This window comes from Malaclemys terrapin, chromosome 4 (assembly GCF_027887155.1).
Source record: "Malaclemys terrapin pileata isolate rMalTer1 chromosome 4, rMalTer1.hap1, whole genome shotgun sequence".
NCBI classification, from domain to species: domain Eukaryota; kingdom Metazoa; phylum Chordata; order Testudines; family Emydidae; genus Malaclemys; species Malaclemys terrapin.
In genome coordinates, this window is record NC_071508.1 from 70367189 (window position 1) to 70378939 (window position 11751).

An 11751-nucleotide genomic window follows, 5' to 3' on the forward strand; every position below is an offset into this window, starting at 1 on the left:
GATAGGCAGCTGCCTAGAACGCCACATTTCAGAGCCTTGTTGCCTGATCCTGAGTGGTACTGAGCAGCCATGACTCCCTTTGAATTCAACAAGAATTGCAGCTACTCAGGCTCAAGCCCTTAGGGGAAAATCCACTGCAGGAGACCAGGTCTGGATGTGGATAGGGAAGTCAGGGGGTGAATACATGAAAAAGTTGGAGCAGAGATGAGAGAGATAGGGGGAGGGGAAGGGAAGGGAAGGGAAAGATAATGGATTTGGGAGGTTGTGAGTATGGTTATCACTACATCAACCACTATAATGCAAAAAGCAACAGAGGGTCCTGTGGCACCTTTGAGATGAACAGAAGTATTGGGAGCATAAACTTTCGTGGGTAAGAACCCAAGTGAGGTTCAGTAAACTACTTAAGCTTTAAGCGTACCCTTAAATTCCATTGAGTTCCTGAACTGAGGAGCATATAGTGTTAAATTACATACTATTAGTGCTGTTACGATTATGTTCAGCTCAGTCATAGCCATCTCTTCATATATTTTTTTAATAGACTTTCTATAATACCTTGTAAAAGAACTGAAATCCAGCTCATTGACCACTGGGAAAGCTTCCAATAATTGCATAGTGGAGAAGCAAATCAGCTGGCATAGCATGGGTATGTAAATTTTCATAAAAATAATATTCAAATTCATTTGACTGTATAAATTTAATGTAACTATTAAACTAGCCTTCTTGTTGCTCTGAGGTTTTTTTAAAATATTTTCTCTGTTGTAAACATTCCATTCAATATTTTCTGTATCATGTCAGAATTCCAACAATCAGATGAGAAAATTAGCACAGCCCCATACCAAAAACATGCTACAGTGTCTTTCCTAATACTTTTTCTATACCTTATGCATTTCAATTGTATTTCCAGAAAGAGTTACAATAGTTTAGAATTTTTTCTTCTGGACTTCATCCAAACAAAGTATCTTCCATTTAAAACCAAACTCATCAACTGGGGAAGCTTTCTTTGGGCTACAGCATCTTCTATGGGTGAGATGGAGGCCATAGGGAACAGACTGGAAATATTTAGCTTAGCTGTGTCCACTCTCCCTATTCCCCCCAAGTATAGTGGTCAGTTATGAACCAGATAAAAGATAACGGGGCAGATCCTCAGCTAACATAAATTGTTATAGCTCCAACGATGTCAGTGCAGATATGATAATTTATGCTAACTGAGCATCTGCCTCAAGGTATCTAAGATTTCTATCATATCTGCTACCTATAATATTATTTAACAGGAATTTCAGTTGCATGCCAAATGGGCGTGTAAGTCTCCCTGCCTAATTATCCTTTTCCTGCAGCTTGTTTCTTATTTACCTAGCCACTCCCCCTTCCTCTTCCCCCGCACCCCCCCGCAAAAAAAACCACCCAACAACCACAGAACTGGAGACGGATCAAACTGGAAACAGCCTTTCCTCCCCACCTGAATTTTGAGAAAGTTTTGATTCAGATTTAGATATGAAGATTTACCTCTATGATGGTCCCAAAACAGAAACTTGAATCCAAACTTTCTCCAAAGTTTTAAGTAAAAATTTCAAATGTGCCTAAGTCATTTTGGATCCTAAGTCACATTGAAGGTCAATAAGACATAGGCTTTTATGGGTATGTCTACACAGCGACTAGACACCTGTGGCTGGCCTATGCCAGCTGACTCAGGCTCATGGGACTCAGACTGCAGGACTGTTTCACTGCTGTGTAGACTTCTGGGCTCCAGCCTGAACCTGGAAGTCCACACAGCAATGAAATAGCCGCGCAGCTTGAGCTGCATGAGTCCAAGTCAGCCGGCACGGGCCAGCCATGGGGTTTCCTTTGCTGTGTAGATATACTCTCTGTGACTTAGGTGCTTGTGACGGGGTAGGGAGACCCTGTCCAGTGAGTTCACCCTGTCCTTCGAGCTGCTCTCTGCCTCTAGGCTGTGCCACCTAAGGGCTGAAGTCCATACGGTTGCCCTGATCCGCAGGGCTCTAAGGCTCAATGGCTGGAGTCTATGTAATTGCCCTGATCCACAGGGCAGTAAGGTCATGTGATCTATGTCGTGGGGGCGGGGGAGTAGCCCTTCTCTGCAGGCCAGTAAGGCCTAGTGGAGTCCATAGAGATATCCTGGGTTTACAGGACTGCAAGGCCTGGCAGCCAGAGTCAGTAGAGTTGCCCTTTGTGTGGGGCTGTATGGCCTGGCAGACGGAGTCAATAGAGTTGCCCTCCAGATGGGGCTGTATGGCTTAGCGGCCAGTTGGGGTGTGTGGGCCGCCCTTGGGAGGGAGGGGGCGCGGCATCCAGGTAGAGGAGTGGGGCCCTCCCTGCTCCACTGGGTCCCAGCCCAGGGCCCTGTCAGTGGTGAGTATGTCTGCCACTGGGCCACCAGGGATCCATCCGCAACACACTGACCATCATTGGGACAATAGCTAATCCCCCTTGGGCTACTTCCTACTGTGTTACTCCTGGTGGTGGTCTACATGTCTTTGGGATCTCCAGGTTCCTCGGCCAGTGCAATTGCCTGTAGCTCAGACCTACATGGGGCATCCACTGGTAGCTGGGCGTGTGCTTGGGTCTTGGCGCCGCTGACTTCTGCGGTCCGGGGCTCCAGTGGTTCCTGGGCAGGAGCCAGCAAGGAGCATCCTTTCTCTTTGGCAATCAGCCCAGATTGAGCTGGGCTGCTCCCTCTTATATTGGTGCTACACCTGGAGCATGCCCAGTAGGAACATGGGGGTGTGGGTCAGCCCTTTCTCACAAAAAAACAGAGAAAGGGAGACATCCCAAAATTATTATAATCAATAGCCTAGTTGTCAGGACACTCACCAACCCCAAGTCAGGCAGAGGGGGGATTTGAAAACAGATTTATCACATCCCAGTTGAGTGCCCAACTATTCAGTATTCTGGAACACCAGTGCCACATCCACAATACCAATAATTCCTGATTGCCCTTGTCTGTCTTTTGTGTGTAGGGTTGTCAATTTTGGTTGAATGTATTCTTGGAGATTTCATCACATGACAGGCCTCAACTGGAGTACTGTGTCCAGTTCTGGGCACCACATTTCATGAAGGATGTGGAGAAATAGGAGAAAGTCCATAGAAGAACAACAAAAATGATTAAACGTCTAGAAAACATGACCTATGAAGGAGGATTGAAAAAATTGGGTTTGTTTAGTCTGGAAAAGAGAAGACTGAGAGGGGACATGATAGCAGTTTTCAAGTACATAAAAGGTTGTTACAAGGAGGAGGGAGAAAAAATGTTCTTCTTAACTTCTGAGGATAGGACAAGAAGCAATGGGCTTAAATTGCAGCAAGGGAGGTTTAGGTTGGACATTGGGAAAAACTTCCTAACTGTCAGGGTGGTTAAGCCCTGGAATAAATTATCTAGGGAGGTTGTGGAATCTCTGTCATTGAAGATTTTTAAGAGCAGGTTAGACAAACACCTGTCAGGGATGGTCTAGATAATATTTAGTCCTGCCATGAGTGCAGGGGACTGGACTAGATGACCTCTCGAGGTTCCTTCCAGTCCTATGATTTTATGACATAATCTTAAATTAAAGATTAATCTTTAATTCCTGGAGACTCCAGGCCAATCCTGGAGGGCTGGCAACCCTATTGTGTGAGGCCCAATCCAGTAGGCATGCTCTGAGAACACCTACTGAATCGGACTCTGCAGGTGAGATAAGTGGGGGAATGCCTCATTTGTGAATCCTGCTGGGACTTTAGGTGTGAGCTGGGGCTCTGAGCTGCTTGTCGGCATCAGAACCTAAGCAGTTTTGTGCACACCATCTGGCAGAAACTGAGTTGCCTAGGTGACTTTGCTGGCAGAAACTTAGAAATTTACATGCACACACAGTTGTAATTGAAGTAAATATGAGCCACATCTGTGTATATGGAGGCATTTTTAGTATTTTTATATTCTCCAAGTGTCAACATTTTAACTGCTGCAATATTAATTTAAAATTAATTATGTGTATGTGTGTTTTTAACTGACAATCTATGGGCCTGGTCACACAACTGGCAAAACTCCTATTGACTTTACTAGGAGCAGAAGTGGGCCCTAAAATGCAACTCATCTATTTCAGAATTTAATAAACTGTATGATTTACAATTTAACTAATCCATCCTAGCCACAGGGTGTGTGAGATTTGTTGTTCCTGTTTGTTTCACAAGATAAAACATGGATAATGGTAAGAAATAAAAAGGACTAAAAACGAAGGGCCAGATTGTGCAACCAATATTCAGAGGAATAATCTCATTCAAGTCAAAGGGACTACTTGAGTAAGTATGGGTTGTTGGATTGAGCCCTTTCATTGAATAAAACTCTATTTGTGCAGATAAATCAATTGATATCTTTAAAGGCAATAGTCAATCATTACAACCTCACAACATGAATCATAACAATATTATTTAATTCACTTCCTTGAATGTCTATCAGTGCCCTTCTGGAATCCAAGTATGGGGAGAAGGGGGAGGATGCTCTTTCTTTGAACCATTCATTAACTAACCCTAAGCTTTGTTAAATACTGGCCTTGGGACAAGGGAGGGGCAGGGACAGGATCTGAGTTTGCCAGGGGCAGAATGTCAAGACTTATGGGTTCTTCTGCTTGAATGAAGTTGAGAACGTGGATTGTAACCAATGTGGCTGCTCCTTTCACAGGCAGCTTTAGAGCATAGTGGACCCTCCACCATGAAAATGAACCTCCTGTTTTGCAAATTGGTGCACCTCTGCTCTTTGCCGCTAAAAGTGGCAAAGGGCTGCGCTTGAGGTGCCATGTGTTTACTTCTCTCAACTGCATGCTTGGTTAAGTTTCACATTCTACATGGTCCTCACACAGAAAAAAAATAGCATAGTTTGGAGGCAAAAATTCACATCTCCTAAAGCCCCTTAAAAATCCTGAAAAGGCAAAGAGGAGATTAAAGACTGTGTCGGTCACAATAACCCTTTAAAAAATGAAGTGACTGATACTGAATGCTGAGAATGAACTTTCTTTTCCCATTTCAGACAAAAGAATGTTTCTCTAATCTCTGGTTTCAAATGGACTATTTGCAGTGGCACTAATTCCAGTTTCAGAGCCACCTATTTTGAACAACAACCTTGATCATGTTTTATCAAACAGAAGAGCTCTATCTATCAATCTTCCAGCAACAAATTCGAAATTGGTACTGAAAGCTATTGAAATGCAACAGATAAAACCTAGAGGGGGAAATTAGCATAACAACCAAAAGGGAGATAGGAACAAAAACAAAATTATACCAAGCTGACTTCAGAAAGCATGGAAGAGCCTTCAGGCAGAGAAAGACATTGTACAATGCATGGACATGGTATTGACAGCACATTGTAAAACAGCCCATTCCATAAATTAGGATGGGGGAGAGGGATATTGGCCAGTGATGCAAACTGCATCCCAGTTAATAAAATAGATGAGAAACTGAGGAAGGTAACAACACATTGACATTTATTACACAAAGACCAGCTGCTGTTGCTACCCCTCCTGGAATAGATAAATACTTTCTAAAAATAACCAAAAACTATAGTTTTTTTTAAATAGAATTTTTGTGCCAGGATAGTGTTAATAAAGTCTAAATATAAATGCTTTATGAGATTATTTTTTCTTGTTTCAGTATGTAAGAGTGAGCACCTGATGGTCAGAGACTGGAATAATACTGGAATGCAGATTTCAGAGGTGGAAGGTTGGTCTTCAGGTTAATACATGTTTCATTATATCTCCTCTGAGCCCTGGTCTACAAACAGTTCTTGTACCATGGGGTATAAATATTTTGGTTAGGGGTGTGATTTTTTCCAAAAAGTTATAACAGTTCCACTGCTTGTGTTGATATAAAAGTGCCCTTATACTTGTATAGTTTATTCCCTTTCTCATAGGGGGACAGTCAAATCAGTGAAATTACCTTTACCTTTGTAAACTGCATCCACACTAGGAACTTGTACTGCTTTAACTCTACCAGCATAGTTAAATGGTATGATTTTTTTTATGTAGACAGCTCTAAATACTGGGGTTATAAAACCTGCTATCATCTACTTTGTATGCATCAGACCTGATCTGAACTAATGTGTATATATGCTATTTCTTTCTGAGCAACTATCTTTGCAGAGAAGAAGATGAGTTGTTTATCAGGGGCAGTTCCTTGACTTATTTATTGTATTGGTCACATTCTGTGGGAGACAAACTCTATCCCCAACATTGCTGTGGCCCTAGAAATATGACGAATTGCACAAATTGTAGAAAGGAGAATACTAATGTCAAATATGCAGCCATATCAACTTGTGCTGTGATCCAGTACTATCGCACAAGCAAAACAGCAGAGATAGTAAAAAAATGCCAATTATTTTTCATGGAAATTTTGGGGGAAATTTTTTTGTTCACTTCCTTGCAAATTTTTTTCATTGTTTCAAGAAAAATAAAAAAGCAATTTTGAAATTTTTTTCCAAAATCTTTTCAGTCATTTTTTCAGTTTTAGTGAATATTTTTGGTTATCGTGTGTGTGTGTGTGTGCGTGTGTGTGTGTAAAGAGTGGAAATTTTTCCATTTGCTCAAAAAGCCATTTTTCCTCGAAAAACAAAGAAACCGTCAACCAGTGCTAATAAGAGTCTTTCAGGGCTTGGTCAGTACGTGGAAAGTAGACCTCTGATGAACATCAGGAAGTGTGCTGGGAGCACTCTTCCTCCCTGGAATCACTACTGAACCAGTACCCGGGTCTGGCGTTAGAACTCACTATGCTTTTGGATGTGCAGGCTTTTAAATGAGTTCTTGATCACTGTGGGACCTTCATAAATCCCATATTTTCACAAATGTGGATTTTAATCCTAAAGTCCTGTCTAGTCTGGATAATTAGATTGCTTGCATGTATAATTCTGTTCTGCCTACTTCAGTTCGCCTTACAATTTCCCTTTGCATCTTGGATATTATTCGCCTTCACTTTCTCTCCTAATTTACTATTAATTATTATTAGTAGTATTTATTATTTGTATTGCTGTAGGATCCCTAGACAGAAACCAGGACCCCCTAAGTCAGCGTTTCTCAAATGTGGCCACCAGGGGCTTTTCTTGCGGCCACTGCCTCATGGGCAGTGATTAGGGGGCAAAGGAGCCACAAACACCCCTCCCTGTTTCTCTTGGATATGCTGCCTTGGGTGGCAAAGCAGCCACAAACACCAGCTTGGTGTTTCTCTTGGATATGCTGCCTTGGTGTTGGTTTCTGGGGTTGCCAGCAGGGATTGGGCCCTGCCTCTCTCTGGAGACTCCTGGGGCACAACGCTGGAGGAGCAGGCAGCCTGTGAGCTCCCCACTTTCTCAGGGGCTCGGGCTTCAGCCCTGGGGTGGCAAGCTGGCAAGCTCTGGCCATGGGGCTTCAGGCTTCGGGCTCCAAACCTAGGCCCTGGCCGTGGAGCTCTAGCCCTGTCCCCTGGCTGCAGGACTTCGGGCTATGGCCCTGGGGCTTCAAGCTCCTTCCTGGGGCCCCATCCCCCAGGCTTCAGGTTCCAGCTCTGATTCCACTCTGCCTCTCCCACCCCTCATCACCCTGGCCCCCGCTGCCTATCCATCCACCTCCTCATCCGGGCCTTAATTTGTCCCCGGGCTTGCCAGGGCTAAGTAAGTCTAAGTATCACTTTTCACAGCAGCAGACTTAGTAGCCAGCAATAAATAAATCATAACAATTTTGATGAGCATATGTGCATATTTGTTTGTTTTTCCTAAAGTTAATTAAGTATTTTAGAAAAAATTGTCAGAGCGGTCACCAAAAAAATTGTCATGAGAATCCCTGCCCTAGGTGATTGCTGTATAATATTATTGTGCACTATTCACCTGTTGCTGCACTTTTCCCAGAGGTCATTTCATTTCAGTGGTGGATAAATGTATTAAGTCTGTAAAGATTGTTGGAATGAAAGATGCACTAAATACTTAAGATCGTTTTCTTTAAATAAGGGACTTGCTGTGCTGCCTCTTATGGTTAAACTATTGTGTGTACACATGTGAAATACACTGACCACAAAACGGTGAAGTGGTCATTTTAAGTTTAAAACATACACACACTCACTCATTACCTAAACGTATTCTGTCTTTCTTTTTTCTGGTCGATTTAAACAGAGATGCCATTCCTTTCTCCATCTGAGTTAAATACCACAGTATCCTTTTCGGCAGGCTTCTAAGCTAAATCTAATCAAGCTGTGTCACAACTCTGTCAGGCAGGTTGCTCTTTCTTTGGCCTTGAATAATTGGAAGAATGTTGGCACTTGTGCCTGGGCCATGAGAACGTGACCCGGGTTGATATTTAATCTACTTCAGTGCTAGGCTGCACTAGGACTGGGACCTAAACCAGGCCTCAGGAACAGTATGTTAGACATCAGCAGCACTCATTTTACCTTGAAATGAATTCCATTTAATGTATCATTACACTGCTACAGGAGAATGCTTTAATGAGACAGATACATGCACTGGAAAGGATTAAATTGTTGTCCTTTAAACTTTTTTGCTTTGCTAGCCTAATAGCTACAAGGTGCTCAGAAGTACCTGGAGAAGGCAAAAGGTTACAGTCAATCAAGAGTATCTAAATCCGAAAGTCCTCTCATCTGTGGGTTTGCAAGCACATTGCATGAATTGTAAATAACTCTTTTGTCTGTGACAGGATAGTTTGGACCAGTATTAAAAATTGAACAGCAAGTTGTGTTTTGAGCTCCTTTCAGGGAAAGCTGGAACTACTATTGAATTATAAAAATTCTCTATGTTAAATACTTTGAATTGACTTGCTTATTTAGAGAAACCAAAATTTATATGAAAGCCTCATACACAAATAACAATTCCGTCACAGTTTGTATTTTGGGAGAAAAAAGTTTTCAGATTTTGCCTCACAAGGAGAATATAAGCTCCCTAAGTCTTCAGGAAAAAAAGGAAATTCCACACAGATTTATCAGTTGTCTCTGAAGAAAAATCTTTAATCGAAATGTATTCCAGTAGTTTCATTTCCACTTTCATGCAGATTTCAAGGCAACAAGGCACCTGATAGAAGGAAAGAAAAACAATAATCAAAGCTTTTTCCAGGGGAGAATTGCAACTTTCCTCTTCATTTATTAACAAAAAAATCCCCTGGTTTTTGTGACTTGTCAAAGCTGAACTGTTTTTAAATGTTCCAGGATTTCTTCAGTATCCAAGGAGTACCCAAACTTTGTTCATCTGAGAGCCACACTGACAACCTTAATCTTTAATAATGAGGTAAGCTTTGTGGAGATTACAGGTCCCATCATGATGATCTGAGAGGAGATGATTTCCATATTAAATCAAGGGTCAACACAACCAGCTGCTCTCTATACCCCATTTTTGCCACCCTGCATTTACCTAGTGATGTTGTCCTATACAATATAGGAACTTTTAATCAATCCCAAATGCCTGCTGCTCCACCTCTTACGAATGCATTCTAGTGATCTGAACAATAACAGAAAGGAGGCTTTGTTACGGAGTGGAGTACTGAGAGACTAATCAGGTACGTTACTGATTAACCCTGCCTCCGTTGGAATGTCAATGACTTCCTTTCTTTAATGCTACAGTATTAAGGGACAAAGTGTTTGTCCCTTTCAGATGCACTCCCCCAATCTAATTTCCACTTATGTTGTTACTGAAGACCAACACCTGTTTTTAAGTCATCCAAGCCTCTGCCCATTCACATTAAAAAATATTGTAGGGTTCCTTTTATATTATGTGAGTCACCATGTAAGCAAAACACTATTTTGATATGTGATGTTAAATAAAATATTTTTTCCTCTTGCTGTGGGAAATCAGTCTGTGGCTTTGAGAAAAATCTCCTCAATCCTTTCACATCAGGCTAAGAATAAATGTTAACCTTTGAAGACAAATTTAACAAGGTTGACATATAAAGTTCTTGTATATATACTGAGAAAGAATCTGGGTGCAGTAGCAAAGGTAATGTCAGAACTCGTTTTATACTTTCTTTTTGTATCAGCTGCCGGCATTAAAACTAACAACTTTCTGTAGAACAGAAAACCATCAACCTTCTGAATCTTTGAAAAATTGCTGATGTTTTCCTCACCATAAATACAACACCCTGGGGCAAATTTTCAGAAAAATCAGAAGCCAGAATGTCTTTTGGAATGGACATTCCTGAAAATGTGACAGAAAGCCAGACCAAAGCCTAGGCCCTGTTAGCTTTTTGACCCTCAAAATTCTAGAACAGTACGAGGCCAAAGTTGATATCTGTGGGTATAAAAAAAAAGCTGCAGCCTGATGCTCTGAGCACAGGACAAGTCGCTGCTCATTTCTAAAATGGGTGCTAACACTGATTTTCTGTGTAGCCTTGGCCCAGTCTCCTCTCCACCTCAATTTCCATGTCTGTAAAATGGGTAGAACGAAGTCTTTTCTTCTGTTTGTGTGATATCCATGAGCAACTGAATTCATTCCTAATTTGCATTTACCCATCACTTTTTGTTTCAGTTCTGTGGCTTGATTACAAACAGTACATTGAGAGTATTATCATGCTATTTACTTAGGGCTACCATTCGTCCGGATTCTGCCGGACATGTCCAGCTTTTTTGAGTTAAAAATAGCGTCCGGGGGGAATTTGTAAATGTCCGGATTTCCCCACCATGTAGAGCGCGCGCGCGGCTGACAGGGCAGCTGGCTGGATCGTGCCACTCTCACGGGGCTCCGGCAGCCAGAGCCCCTCCTCCACTTCCCCCTCCTCTCCCCTGCAACTTGAGATCACTCCCCTCCCCTCCTCTCCCTCCCTCCCCCTCCCTGCATTTGCAGATCGCTGGCCGTTCGCATTGGGCCTCCAGCAGTCTGGAGCTCCGCCCCGTGCTCCCCTCCCCCTGCTGCCGAGCGCGCTGCTCTGCAGCACTCTGTTCTGAGCGGCATGGTAAGGGGGCCAGGGGGTCAGAGAAGCGGCAGGGAGGTTCGGGGGGGGGGGTAGTCAAGAGACAGGGAGCAGGGGGGAGGGTTGGATGGGTCAGGAGTTCGGGGGGGCTGTCTGGGGGTTGGGGGTGTAAGGTTTTGGGCAGTCAGGGTACAGGTGGGGGGGGGGTCTCAGGAGGGGGGAGTCAGGGGACAAGGCACAGGAAGCCTTAGGTAGGGGGTGGGGTTCTGGAGGGCAGTTAGGAGCAGGGGTCCCAGGAGGGGGCAGTCAGGGGACAAGGAGTGGGGGGGGGAGTTCTGGGAGGTGGCTGTCAGGGGGCAGGAGTGGGGAGAGGGATCGGAGCAGTCAGGGGACAGGGAGCAGAGGGGTTTAGATGGGTCGGGAGTTCTGGGGGGGGGGGGCTGTCAGGGGGTGGGGAGTGGTTGGATGGGGCGTGGGAGTCCCTGGTGTCTGTCTGGGGTGGGAGTGTGGATAAGGGTTGTGGCAGTCAGGGGACAGGTAGGGGGTAGGCTCCTAGGGGGCCAGTTAGGATGAGGGGAAGGTCTCAGGAGGGGGCAGTCAGGGGACAAGGAGTGGGGGGGAGGGTTGGGGGTTCTGAGGGGGCGGGAAGTGGGAGGGAGTGGAAGGGGCAGGGGCGAGGCTAGGGCGGGGCTCCTCCCGTCCTCTTTTTTGATTGTTGAAATATGGTAACCCTAATTTACTGCTATGTTTAATTCACTGACAGTACTTTAAGTTTGTTATAGTTAGATGTTTGGTTATCTGAAATGAAGCTGGAGGCCCTGGTTCTCTGGTGGCAACTTTGTAGCTGCTCCAGGAACACTCAGTAGCCTTAGAACTGGAAGACATGGCTACTGGAGGATTCCCA

General features: G+C 43.8%; 1 long non-coding RNA gene across 1 annotated transcript; it reads left to right on the plus strand.

Moving 5' to 3' along the window:
• The first annotated feature begins 558 nt into the window (after positions 1-558).
• Positions 559-9232, plus strand: LOC128837278 (uncharacterized). The gene is made up of 3 exons (XR_008444924.1): positions 559-643; positions 5629-5697; positions 9154-9232. It is a non-coding gene; the product is annotated as an uncharacterized LOC128837278 (long non-coding RNA).
• The last annotated feature ends 2519 nt before the right edge of the window (positions 9233-11751 follow it).